Source organism: Nicotiana tabacum, chromosome 14 (assembly GCF_000715075.1).
Source record: "Nicotiana tabacum cultivar K326 chromosome 14, ASM71507v2, whole genome shotgun sequence".
Taxonomy (NCBI): domain Eukaryota; kingdom Viridiplantae; phylum Streptophyta; class Magnoliopsida; order Solanales; family Solanaceae; genus Nicotiana; species Nicotiana tabacum.
The window spans coordinates 76,461,988-76,470,742 of NC_134093.1; the positions used below are offsets into that span (position 1 = coordinate 76,461,988).

Below are 8,755 nucleotides of genomic sequence, written 5' to 3' on the forward strand. Positions count from 1 at the left end.
GTAAATGGTAAGTTTTTATATGAACCTGTTTCCGCACATCCAAAAATCTCCCAAACTGCTTGTCCATCGTTTCTCTATATAGCTTTTAAGGGAAAGGTAAAGTAGGCATATGCTCTCTCTCATCATGTTCCTCCCTTCTCGATTTTTCTTCCTTCTTCTTTTTCTCCACTTTGATCGGGCCTTTATTCTTCTTATCAACATCACCTTTCAGTTGCTGCCTACTTTCTTTCTCAAAGTTACAGCATTAACTGTTTCTTTGGGATTTCTTTCACTACCAGCGGGGAGCATTCCTAGAATCCTCTCAAATAATATTGTTGCAATCTGTCCCACTTGTCTCTCCAGGTTCCGAAAACTAGTGCCCAATTCTTTGATAGATGCTCCATGGGCGTCCAGCCTCTCATCAGTTTTCAAAATGAAGGCCTTCATGAGATCTTCTATGCCAGACTGAACAGGCTGTTGAGGCTGAAATTGCTGCCTCTGCTGATTCATAAAGCTAGGAGCTCTTTATCCCCAGGGTCTGGGGTTATTGTGTTTCCATGCATTCGCAGCACCCCCGGGTGAACTCCATGAAAAATCGGGGGTGCCTCTGACCCATCCCATTATCATTTCCCACAGCATTCACTTCCTCAGTTGAGGATTGACACTCATGAGTAGGGTGTCCTCTTCCACATATATCATAAGCTGCGTGAGGCGTATTTTGTATCGAGGCTAAGGTCATCTTTTGTATTTCTTTATCCATAGCTTCAAGTTGTACCTGCACAGATGTAGTAGTATCAACTTGGTGAACACCAGTTGATCTTCTTATTTCAGCACTCTCAGAGGGCCACTAATTAGCATCTTCAGATAACTCATTATGAATTATAACTATCTCCTCAATAGTTTTCTTCATCAAAGGGATTCCAACTGCATTGCTCAATGGTCTACGCTAGGTCGGTGTCAATCCTTCCTAAAACAATCCTTGAGTTGCATCATTGTGCATCCAGAGTTCAATTTCGCTATGTTGAAACTTTTTAACTATCTCCTTAAACCTCTCCCATGCTTCAAAAATAGTTTAAGATTCTTTCTGGCAGAAATTATGGATTTCTCTTCTAATCTTTCCCGTCTTAGCCGAGGAGAAATATTTATCAAGGAATTTACTGGTCATCTCCTCCCAAGTTCTGATCAATCCACTAGGAAAACTCTGAAGACACTCCTTAGCATCATCTTTAAGTCAAAAGGGGAATTCCCTTAAGTACACTACATCTTGTGACACCCCATTGTATTGAAAGGAGTTCATAATCTCCTCGAAGTTTATTAGATAAGTGTTTGGATTTTTGTTTGGCTTCCATCTGAACACACGACAATTATGAAGGGTTTGAAGCAACCCTTTCTTCAACTCAAAATTGTTTGCTGCAATTGGAGGTGGTTTAACACTGGATAATCTTGGATTGTAGACCGGTCTAGCATAATCACCAAGTGGTCTCCCAGGCAAGGGTTGATGTTGATTAAGTCTAAGACCCCTCTCTTCTTCATAGATGTTCTGCGCATCTCTAATAGCTGCTTCCTCAGCATCCCGTGCAACTTTTTCTCGTTGTTGGGCTGCCTCTCTTGTAGCCAAATCTACATTATCATCACTGTTTCTAGCCATAGTTTCCTTGGTTGAGGATTGCCCAACCTTTTCTGTTGTCTCGGTGAGATCTCTTTCCTTCCTCAGCTGTTGCAGTTGTTTTTCAATTTCTGGCTCGTATGGTAGCACTTCCTTCACAGAAGCTCGAGTCATGCACCAACCTAACCTATAACCTGCGCACAGTCAAAGAAAACCCAAACGTAAAAAGAGAAAAATAAAATAAAAAAGTAAAATTCCTAAATTAGCACTACAAACTACTTCAAACACTATTGATTGCCAATCGCCGGCAACGACGCCAAAATTTGACTAGCTCGAAACACACGCTTAAATTATGCTCAATAGTCAAAGATAGTATAGTATAATATCGTATCCACATGGATTGAATTTAAACAGTATTCTTGTAGTTTCTAGCTTGGTTGATATCTAAGATGATCAATAATTGAGATTTTATATGATTTCTATCTACAATTAACTAAGAATCTAAACCTATTGACTAATGACTATCGCAACAAAAGTAAGCAAGGAAGTTATCAATGCGAGAAAAGAGAGGTTGATAGGATAGGTGCAAGATAATTTTTTTTGGATCTAACTTTAGATAATTCACTTCTAATGTTTAAGTGAGTCTCTCGAATTCACTCAATTATTAGGTCAAACATTCAGCAAAAACTCCTCTCTCGATTAAGTCTTAACCTTATAAGATGAACCAATTTAAGCACGTGAAGATATGCAAGAATGCGTAGTGGATTGGTATTTAGGAGAACCTCTCTTGATTATCCTCCTAAATAGGTTTAATCAACTATTCAACTAGCCCATTTTCTTTAGAAGAATCTATGAACTCAACCAACAATATAATGCAAAGATATCACAAGTTATGCCTTTCTCTATTACATGAACAAATGAATATAGATGCAGCAATTAAATCATCCAAAAATGCTTCAATACATAAAATTAGAGATATAATCCATAAACAATCATCAATACACCAAATCCATCAAACTCTAAAGAGAACTACTCCATAGATATGGAGCAATTCATCACAAATAAAGTTAAAGTAGAGGAAAACATAAATTCAATCCAAACTCGTGTCTCGAGTGAGGAAGGAATGATGAAATCCTTATGCTCGTGTTCTTCCAAATCCTCCTAAGCCTCCTTAGGTCGAATATGTGTCAAAAGTTCAGATAATAATATTTTTCCATGTATTTATACCAAGTAGGGTTGGGCCTAGACGAAATCACCTTCTATTAGCCAAAATTTAATTTTCACTCTATAAATATTGCACAGGCATGCCACATCTGGCGACACGCCATGCGGGGCATTAGTGGGGAAATCCAGAGAGCTCAACATCTGACAGGAAACAGAATCACGCGCCGCAGTCGTGGATTTTTCTCAGAGTACAGATTGAATCTCAATGTTTTTACGTCCAGACTTGGTCCTCGACCCCCGAACACGAACCCGACTTAATACCTTGGCCTTTTACTTAGACTTCAAAGCTCTAAATCACTCGAATTCATTCTATAACATCTACATAGCTTGGAATCACTCCTATAAGGCATAAAACATAAAATAAGTGCAAAACACTATGAAGTAAAGCTCAATACGAATAAAGTGCAGTAAATTATAGTGCAACAAGCGACTAAAATATGAGATTATAGCCTACCATCAGAGCAATATGACGAACCAGCTAGAGTCCAACCAAGAAGGAATGGAGAAGGTGGCTTTAGAGGGAGGGGTGAAGGACATGATAGGGGATATGAAGGTAGGAACTTGGATGATATTTATGATTATAATTATGGTGGAAATGAAGAACATGGTAGAAGGTGGGGAGAGGTAGAAGACCGTGGTCTTAACAACATCAAGACTTCACTTCTTACTATCAAAGGAAGTAGTGATCCCAAGGAATTCTTAGAATGGGAAATACATATGGAAAGAATGTAAGAGTTTAATAATATATTCGATGCAAATAGGCTCAAGCATGCCATTTCTAAACTTGTTGGTTATTCTTCTTCTTGGTGGGAGAAAGAGAAACGAGATAGAAATAGAAATGGAGATATTGCCATTGATTCTTGGGGGTTTCTTGGGGTGGTTATGCGAGCAAGATATGTGCCCGAAGAGTATGTGAATGACTTGCTTACCAAATTTTATAACATGAAGCAAGGAAATGAGAATGTGGAGGCTTACTTTGAAGAGTTGGAGACAACTAGGGTTAGAGAAAATCTTGATGATAATGGAAGACTCATGATTTCTAGATTTTTTATGGGGCTTAAGCATGAAATCTCTAAACAAATGACTTTGCACAAAGTTGCTACTATACATGAGGCACTCAAAGGGTCTGTCAAGATTGAAAATAAACTCCAAGAAGAGAAGAAACTCAAAGAGAGCAAATCTATAAGCTACAACACTTCATGGAGCAAAAACAAGGAAACTTGCTATCATTTTCAAATGAAAACAAGTCAAAAGTTTACTCCAAGTGGCGAAATGACAAAGGCAAACCCAAGGTGGAGGCTAAGGAGAGAGGTAACAATTATAAACCTTGCTTCCAAAATTATAACTCTAATAGGTGCTTTAACTTTCAAGGTTATGGTCATAAAATGAGTGAATGTCCTAATAGAAGAACCATAACTCTTATGAAGGAAACTTATGAAAGAGAAAAAAGTAGAGAATTGTGTGATGAAGAAGAGGCCTAATGTGATGATGAAGTGGAATATGACACTTCTAATTTGCCTTTTTATGTTGTTAGGAGAGTGTTGTTTACCCAAATGATGGAAGATATGAACCAGAGAGAGAACTTAATTCATGGAAGGTGTAAGATTAAAGATAAAGTGTGTTCTTTGATTATTGATAGTGGTAGTTGTGCTAATGTTGCTAGTGCTTCTATGGTTGACAAGTAACATTTGAAGATGCAAATACATACTAGTCCTTACAAACTCCAATGGCTTAATGAATGTGGTGAGTTTAAAAATTGAAAAGTATGTTGATGAGATTCTTTGTGATGTGGTTCCCATGTAAGCATGTTATTTATTGTTTGGGAGGCCACGTAAATATAACAAGAGTGTTTTATTGTAACGACCCAGTCAGTTGTTTCGAGTATTGTAGCCTCATTCCCCTATTTATTACCTTTTCTATGTTCATTCGTGGCTATGTCACTTGCCGGGGTGGTTGGTTTGGTTTCGGGGATGTTTCGGAGTGAATTGGGATACTTAGTCCCAAGGTTGAAAGGGATGATCGGAGTTTAACTTTGGTGTAAACGACTCTGGAATGGAGTTTTGATGGGCCCGAAAGCTTCGTATGTTGATTTTGGACTTAGACATATGTACAGATTTAGATTTGGAGGTCCATAGGTTGGTTTGGTGCTTTGCGAAAGTTAGAAAGTTGAAGGTTTGGAAGGTTAAGAGGTTTGACCGGGGTTGAATTTATTAATATAGGGTTTGGATTTGGTTTCGGGAGTTCGAATATGTCTGTTGTGTCATTTGGAGTTGTTTTGGCTTGTTCAGCGCAGTTAGGTCATTTGGAGTTGTTTAGGCTTGTTCAGCGCAAGTTTTGAATTTGGAAATGTTCATTAGTTCATTAGGCTTGAATTGGGGTGCAATTCATAGTTTTAATGTTGTTTTGTGTGGTTTAAGGCCTCGAGTAGGTTCCTGTTGTGTTTTGGGATTGGTTTGTGTGATTGGACGGGGTCCCAGGGGACCGGGGTGTAATTCGGATGTGTTTCGGGCTATTTTCCATCATTGTTAGACTGTTGTTCTGAGGTTCTGGTTTCCTTCTCGCGATCGTGAAGAGAATGTCCCGATTATGGAAGGCATTACGCTGGTAGGGGAAAATTGTTCATCGTGTTTGTTGATACCCAATTTTGCCCTCATATTTTGTAAAGTATTCTATATACTTTCAAAATATCATTTTGTTTCATTACCTAATTTAAAAGGGTCATATCGGTATTTTCTATAAGTTAAAGCTTTAAAATTGATTTTCTTGCATTTAATATATTCAAATATTTATTAATTATCCCTTTAACCTTTTTAGGGTGATTTAACTATAAGGACCCGACTGGTCATTTTGAGCTCTAGCACGTCGTTCGGCGGTTTGAGGCCTTGAGTAGCTTCACTTTAGGTATTATGACTTGTACGAGTGGTCGAATTGAATTTTGGGATGTTCGAAGTTGATTTGGAAAGAAAATTCTAATTTCAGAAGCTTTAAGTTGGAAGAATTGACTAAGGTTTGAATTTTTAGTAAACGACCTCGGAATCGGGATTTGAAGGTCCCAATAGGTTCGTATGATGATTTCGGACTTGGGCGTATGTTCGGGTTGAGTATCGGCTGGTCTAGGAGCATTTTGGTGCCTATTATGGAAGGTTGGCATTTTAGAAGTTTAAGTTTTAAAGTTTGATTTGAAATGAATTTAGGTGTTATCGATGTCTGTATGGGATTCCGAGCCTTGGAATTGGTTCGTATATTGATTTATGACTTATGTGATAAGTTTGGCGTCATTCCGAAATGTTTTGATATGGTTCGAACGCGTTCATCGAAGTTTTGAAGTTTGAAAGTTTAAAGAAGAATTTCGATCATTGATTCCTAGTTTCGATGTTGTTTGGTGTGATTTTAGGCCTCGACCAAGTCCGTAATGTGTTTTGGGACGTGTTGGTATATTTGGTCAAGGTCCCGGAGGCCTCAGGTGGATTCCGGAAGGTTAACGGATCGGATTTTAGACTTAAGAAAAAGCTGGAGAATTCTGGTTGCTGGTGCAACCGCTTCTGCGGAAGCTTCATCGCAGAAGCGGCTGGAAGTGAGGTGGGCAGAGGCTGCAGGTGCGAAGGAATTCCCGCATGTGCGTGATCGCAGATACGACCATTGGAGCGCAGAAGCGGAGGTTGGCCAAGAAGGCCTGGGCCGCATAAGCGGACATGGAAGTGCAGGTGAGCGAGCGCATAAGCATTTGAGGCCCGCAGAAGCAGAAGCGCAGGTGTGCTACTGGGGGCACAGAAGCGAGGGCTGTTGATTTGTGATGGAGCCGCACCTGCGATGGATTTTCCGAAGGTGCGGAGCCGCAGAAGCGGCTACTGTTCCGCATGTGCGAGGTGGTGCTGGGCAGAATTGGATTTTTATACGGGATTTGGCCAATTTTCTTTCATTATCTCTTGGTTTGGGCGATTTTTGGAGAGCTTCAAGTGGAGAGTTTCATCAACCATCGCAAGGATAGTAATTCCCACACAATTTATGGAAAATTTTGGGATTTTAAGAGGAAGATATAGAATTGATACTTTTGGATTTTCACCATGATTTTGGAAATGGTATTTGGAATAAATTGTATATTTGAGTTCATGGCGTTATGGGTAAAGTTTATCTTCTAAAATGTTCGTAATCCAGGCACGTGGGCCTGAGGGTTGACTTTATTAACTTTTCGAGCGGAGTTGGGAATCATTATAAATTGTTAAATTGTAAACATTGGAGTATATTTTGATTGATTTACACGTTGTTTGACTAGTTTTGGGACGTTTGGCTTTGAGTTGAGGTGTTAGAGAGGCGTTGGAGCCGGTTATGGAACTTTGGAGTGAGCTAAGTCTCCTGTCTAACCTTGTAAGGGGAAAACTACCCCTATGTGATATTATTGTAATGTGTAACTAGTTGTGGGTGCTACGTACGAATGAATGATGAGAGTCTGTACGTAGCTAAAGCATGACTACGTCCGGGTAGACTTAGGACTTTAACATATAATATTTAACTTGTTTGGACTCATTTTGCTAGTCTAATGAATTGAAAATTTTAACTGAAATTGATTTAGAAACATGTAAATATATTAGGCCGAGCTTTATCACCTTGAGTTGTTTCCAAGATATTTGACAAATGTAAAGGGGTATATTTGTTATTGTGCCCATGTACTGTATTGTAAGTATGTGCCACGTAATTCGATAACTTCTTTCCTTTCTTGTGGAGCAGGCCGAATGCTTCAACAGTATAATAGATGCATCTATGATTTATGTCGCTCGACCCTCGGCAGTGTACACATTATTCTGGATCGGGCCGAACGACCTCGGCAGAATCGTGCGTTGTATCGCTTGTTGTCCGAAGATTCACGAGATAGAGTTTTCCACTGATGCTCGGCATTCTCTATGGTATTCCTTATTTATTGGATATTGGCACTTGGCATTTTCTGAGTTGTCAAGGTATAATACAAGATCGAGAAATTAATACTTTAAAAGAAATATTTGGAAGATTATGTAACTTACAGATTTACCCTCTTAGGGCATGGGGTAATCTGTTGCTGCTGGAATCTCCCTCCTAATCGGCCCTGATGGTGGGACCCCCTGCTGCCCTGACCGGGCCTAAAGTGACTCCCCTGCTGCTGACCGTGCCCTGATGGCGGGGCACTAGCTGAAGACTGAGCATAAGACTGGGACGGCCCTAATGATCCTCCCTGAAAAGCTGATATCCCACCTCCGAATGAATCCCCAAGGTTGCCCGCTGATCGGGCCCTACTACTACTTTCCCGTTCCAACCTGAGCTTTAACTTTCGAGCCTCCGTAGCTTGGTCAAATTCCACCATCCTTCCATAGTTCATGTCAGAATTTAGAGCAGTTGTGGCGGCCTCATTAATAACCAAAGGTCTAAGGCCCTGCACAAATCGACGCACACTTGCCTCCATAGTCGGCATCATATGAACAACATACTTCGACAGGCGCATGAATTCTATGTGATACTCCCACAGATTCCTACTGCCCTATTTAAGCATTTCAAACTCCACGGCACGGGCTGCCTTAGTCTCGGCAGGCAAGAAATGGTCTATGAAGGCATCCGCGTACTCATTCCATCTCGCCGGAGGGCTCCCCTCCTCACGGGAATCTTCCCACATCTCAAACCAGGAATATGCCACCCCTTTCAGACGCTAAGAGTCCAACTCTACTCCCTCTACTTCAGTAGAACGCATAACTCGGAGAGTCTTATGCATCTCATCAATGAAATCCTAAGGGTCTGCCCCGGGATCAGTACTTGTAAACACTGGAGGGTCTAACTGAAGGAACCTGTTTACCCTGGAACAAGAAGAATCCTCTTGCGAGCTAAATAAAGTGGGTGCAACATTTGACCTCTGGTCCTGAGAAGCTACTAATTGAGTCGGCATCTGAATAGCTCCCCTAAGATCCCCATCAGCAATACCGGGAC

General features: G+C 40.4%; 1 non-coding gene across 1 annotated transcript; it reads left to right on the forward strand.

Annotated features, from left to right (window-relative positions):
• The first annotated feature begins 992 nt into the window (after positions 1–992).
• Positions 993–1,096, forward strand: LOC142169275 (small nucleolar RNA R71). The gene has a single exon (XR_012698984.1). It is a non-coding gene; the product is annotated as a small nucleolar RNA R71 (small nucleolar RNA).
• Positions 1,097–8,755: the final 7,659 nt, after the last annotated feature.